Source organism: Prionailurus viverrinus, chromosome A3 (assembly GCF_022837055.1).
Source record: "Prionailurus viverrinus isolate Anna chromosome A3, UM_Priviv_1.0, whole genome shotgun sequence".
In the NCBI taxonomy this organism is placed as follows: Eukaryota; Metazoa; Chordata; class Mammalia; order Carnivora; family Felidae; genus Prionailurus; species Prionailurus viverrinus.
Genome location: NC_062563.1, coordinates 98080212 through 98085812, shown reverse-complemented (window position 1 = coordinate 98085812; position 5601 = coordinate 98080212). Strand labels below are relative to the sequence as shown.

General features: G+C 34.4%; 1 pseudogene; it reads left to right on the top strand.

Moving 5' to 3' along the window:
• The first annotated feature begins 4534 nt into the window (after positions 1-4534).
• Positions 4535-4941, top strand: LOC125162955 (60S ribosomal protein L32-like; annotated as a pseudogene).
• The last annotated feature ends 660 nt before the right edge of the window (positions 4942-5601 follow it).

Sequence of the window (5601 nt, the reverse complement as noted above, 5' to 3'; positions counted from 1 at the left end):
TCTGGTGTCCTTTATTGCTTTTCTCAATGTGCACTAAATATATATTAACCCTTGATGGATGGAGTCTGGCCCTTCATAACTTCATCCAGTTAATCAGCTTAAACATTTCAAAAAATATTCTACTTTTCTAACCTGTTAATTTAACTCCATGCTTTAAATAACCCCATAATTATCTTTCACCTAGATTATTGCAATAATTTCCATATTATTTTGCTTGCATCTACTCTTACTTCATTCTAACCATACCGAAGCCAGATGGTCTTGCAAGAATTAAAATCTAGTCATTTCACTCCCCTTAGAGAAACTATTCCATGGCTTCTCACTTCCTTAAAAAAAAAAAAAAAAAATATATATATATATATATATATATATATATATATATATATGCAGCTTAGCATGTATACAGGGGTCTGGCCCACACTTGTTTTCCCAGTGGTGTTTCTTGACACCTTTTTCCTCACATGTTCTTAGCCAACAATATGCAAACACTTTCTCTACATTCTAGTACTGGCAACTTTGTAATCATAATCCTTTGTTTACAGACCTGTGTGTCATCTCTCTCTCTCTTTCTCTATCTCTTTTTGCTTTTCTTGATACATTTCCTATATTACCTAATAAGTGCCTTTACTTTTTGAGACAAGTCTCTTGTATCCCTCCCATGCTCTAGACATTCAGGTCAGAGTGCAGGACCTAGGATTTGCTTCTGGCCATTTACTAAGTGTGGGCCCCTGAATATGTCACATATTCCCACTGGATTTTCTCCATCTTAAATTAAATAAATTGAACCATTTTTTATGCTAAATTCATGGGATTGATGTAATGATAAAATGAGATGCAAAAAAAAAAAAAAAAGGTTACCTGAACTCTAATGTACTATACAACTAAGAAACATTAATTACTGAAGTGACCACTGCTATGTAATATATGTGGTGGTTTCTCTTCCAATTCCTGATTCAGTCTCTGCTTTATTTCTTTGGAATAGTGTTTAAATAAAGTAGAATAAAGAGCAGTAATTTGCTAATCCTTCCGAGATGACTGCAGCGTGTAGCTTCATTACATCAAATGTGTTTACATTTTTAAAATGATTTGCCAGTGGGGACTTTTTGCAAAACAAATCCTAGAGATGCTATATTGGAAATCTGAACAAGATCTGAGCATTTTCCTGGGCCTGTGGTGATTTTCAACGAGATTTATTCTTATGAGGAATAAATTGTGTGCAAGTTAGGAGAAGCAAATTATGGAAAGAAATGTTATTTCCCCCCCATTTAAAATCATGGCACAGATAAATATTGAATATCAAAGAACCTGCTTTATTTTCCCTTAATTGTCATTGCTATAAATATTCCTTGGTATATATTCTTAAACTGGTATTAATACGGAAAAATATATATTTTTAAAAGCAATCCTTACAGCCCTAATGTAATAAGCCATGTTCTTTGGGTAAGTATGGTGTGTCAATGTAGGTTCATCAGCTGTGACAAATGTATCATGTTGTGAGAGATGCTGAAAATGGGAAGCTATGTGTGAGTATGGAACAAAGTATATGTGAAATCTCTGTGCCTTCCACTCAATTTTCTGTGAATCAAAACCTACTCCAAAAAAGAAAGTGAATTAAAAAATATTTTCCAGAATAGTAAAGAAAAAAACCAATATCTAAAATATCTAATCAATTTGTAAAGAGATCATATCTTAAAGGAATTAATAGTATGGACCTAAACTTTGATAAAAATTATCAAAACTCAGAGTAGGAATTAGATTACTTGTTTGCAACATACAGAAGATTTAACACCCCAGGAGGTAAAATATCAATTTGCATTGTAACTGATGACAAAATTATCAGGGTATTTTGAGGGAAGGGTGCTTTAAAATACACACTCATTTTTATAACAATGTATAATCTATATATTGATTGATAGCATTTTGTTGATTTTTTTCAACCATCCAGTGAAGTAAGTGGTTTTTTCATCTTTTGTTAGGGATATTTACTAGAGTCATATATCTAGAAGGTCACAGATACCAAACTCAAATTACAGAGGAGAAGCAAATCAGCATCATTGGAAAGCAATAACTTTGAAATCTGTCATGCTCATTTTTGGATGATAGCTGTATATTTTATTAGTGGCACATTAAAATTAAATATGCTCAAATGCCTATCAAGCTGCAAAAAACATGAGAAGCCAGGAATCTATTTTTAGTTTTCATCCTCTTAGTATTCTTATCAACTATTTCTTCTACTGGCAATCATGTAAAGGGAGTGTTTAATGTAGACAAAAATTATTAGCTGATTTTCCCACTGCTGATAGGTCACATAAATGGTTATGTCCAACACTCTGGATTCAATCTTCTCTGTGGTCTGCATTTTTTGGTAAACTGAAAACTTCTTGGAAAAAAGCCTTTTATAAACTAAGTAATTACCTAAATAAATAAATAAATAAATAAATAAAATGAATATATTTGATATATCAAAAATTGACCCTAAAATTGGGGATTGTTAGAGAGGGGTGATAATATAAGAGGGGAAACAAGGAGAACAGATGGATGGCTACTGACCTGTCATGGACCAGAGTGGTAGCCAATGGCACAGTCAGAAATGGTCTTATCTGTGAATATTTTGAAAATAGTGTCAAGGAGGTTTTGTGATAGATTTATTATTGGCTATGAAAGAAGGCAGGGGAAAAAAGAAGGAAAGAAGGAAAGAAAAGGAAGAAAGGAAGGAAGAGAGGGAGTGAGGCAGAAGATAGAAAGAAGTAAGTGGGTGAGTAAGGAAGGAATTAAAAACATAAAAAGAAAGGAAATGAGAATGGATACAAATATTTTGACTTGAAAAATTGGAAGACTGAAGTAATCACTAATTGAGATCAATTTCAGTTTAGGGCATATTCCTATTAAACATGAAATGGTGCTATTATAGAAAATGCAATGTAATAATAATAAGTTAGAAGGGGAAATAAAGAAAATATATAAACTTAGGAATCACTGTTACATATATGGTATTTAAAATCATGAGAATTGAGGAGATCAAGGCAGTGAATGGAGTTTGAGGGGAAAAGAAAAACACAAACAAATTCAAAGAGTAAGACCTAAAGTATTTCAAGGGAAATATTTTCAAGGAAAAAAGCATAATCACAAACAGAGAAGTCTATAGTAAATAACAGACATGTTTTTTGTTCCTACTAGTGTATGAACTGGGAAGGAGAATTTTGAAGTGAACCCTGTAGGAAAGGAGAAACATATGCCATGCTAACACCAATGAAGAATGTTGGAATAGCTGTATTAATTTCAGAACAAGTCATTTCTGAGCATGGAAGTTATCAGGGATAAAGAGAAGTATTACATGATGATATAGTGGGCATGTCTCCAAGAAGACAGAAAAATCCATATCATGTATTCAGAGTATCATAATACATGAGGCAAAAACCTGTAAAGCTGCGAGGAGAAAAGACAAAACTGTATTATGGCTACAGTCTTCAACACCCCTATTTCAGTAATTGATAGATCCAATAGGCACAGATCAAGAACAAGGCAGGAACGTTACCTCACACCATTCCCCTTCAACACCATATTGGGAAACAGTGCCATCAGAGGAGAGAGAGGGAGAGGAAATGGGAGAGGGGGAGAGACAGAGACAGAGAGAAAGAGAGAAAGACAGAGACAGAGATGACATGATTATCTCTGTAAGAAAATTCCAGGAAATTGATTAAAATTTCCCAGAATTAATATGTCCTTATAGAAAAATTTCAATATCTAAGGCTACTACACCAAACTCATTATTTTTTTCATACTACCAAAAGACAATTACAATTTAATGTTAATAACACAATATTATTTAATTACATCAAAATATGCATGGATATAAATTTATAAAATATGTAGAGGATATACATGTGGAAAGCTAAAAACTCTGATGAAAGAAAACAAAGATCTAAATAATACAGAGCTACTCTTAGTTCAAGAAGTTTAAATAATAGTTCAAGAAAATTTCCTTGTTGGAAGACTCTTAATCATTAAATCTCAATTTTTCTGAAACTGATCTAGAAAGTCAACAAAATCCCAATCAATCACAGCAAGCTAATTTGTAGATATCAGTACACTGATTTTAAAGTTTATAAGACAAAAGATGCAGAGTAGACAAAACAATACAGATAAAGGAACAAGTTGGAGGACTGACATTACTAGATTTCAAGATTACTATAAATCTGGAGTGATCAAGGCAGCCCACTATTGGAGAAAGAATAGCCACATAGGGTGAATAGATCAGAATTGATATCCCACAGTTAGAACCCTACACATACTGTCAACTCATCTTTGACAAATTAGCAAAGGCAATCAACAGGAAACGGATAGCCTTTTCAAGAAATGGTTCTATAACAAGTGTATATCTATGTGCAAAAAAAAAAAAAATGAATCTAGACACCGACCTTACAGCTTTCAGGATAATAAATCAAAATGGATCGTAGACTTAAATGCAAAATGCAAGACTACAGTCTTCCTGGGCGCTGCCTGAGGAGGTGGTGGCCATCTCTTACTCAGCATCATGGCCTCCCTATAACCTCTGGTGAAGCCCAAGATCATTAAAAAGAGGACCAGGAAGTTCATCTGGCACCAGTCAGACCAATATGTCAAACTTAAGCACAGCTCGTGGAAACTCAGAGCAACTGACAATACTCTGTGCAGACGTTTCAAGGGCCAGATCTTGATACCCAACATTGTTACAGGAGCAAGAAGAAAACAAGGCACATTCTGTTCAGTGCCTTCTAGAAGTTCCTAGTCCACAATGTCAAGGAGCTTGAAGTGCTGCTGACGTGCAACAAATCTTACTGTGCAGAAGTTGCTCACAATGTCTCCTCCAAGAACCACAAAGCCACTGTGGAAAGAGCAGCCCAGCTGGCCATCAGGGTCACCAATACCAATGCCAGGCTGTGCAGCAAAGAAAATGTGTAGACATATGTTCATGTCCTATTTGTGTTAATAAAACCATAAAACTATGGAAAAAGAGAAAACTATAAAACTTCCAGGAGATAATAGGAGAAAATCTAGGTGACTTTGGGTTTGGCAATTAGTTTTTAGATAGAACACTAAAAACAATCCATGAAAGGAAAAAATAAATTGAAATTTATTAAAAGGAAAAAGTTACTATCTGCAAAAGACCATTATGAGAATGAAACGGCTATCTGAAGACTAGAGAAATACTTTCAAAATAGGTGCCTGATAAGATACTTCTATCTAAAATATAAAAGGGGAGGTGCCTGGGTAGCTCAGTGGATTGAGCATCCAACTCTTGGTTTCAGCTCAGGTCATGATCTCACAGTTCATGAGTTCAAGCCCCACACTGGGCTCTGCTGACAGTGTGGAGACTGGGATTCTCTCTCTCTCTGTCCCTCCCCACTTGCTCAATCTCTCTCAAGATAAATAAACTTAAATACACTAAACTTAAATAAACTAAACTTAAATAAACTAAACTAAACTAAACTAAACTAAACTAAAATAAAATAAAATAAAATATACAAGGGGGCACCTGGGTAGTGTAGTTGGTTAGGTGTCTGACTCTTGAGCTTGGATCAGGTCATGATGTCACAGTTTGTAAGTTAGAGCCTTATTGGG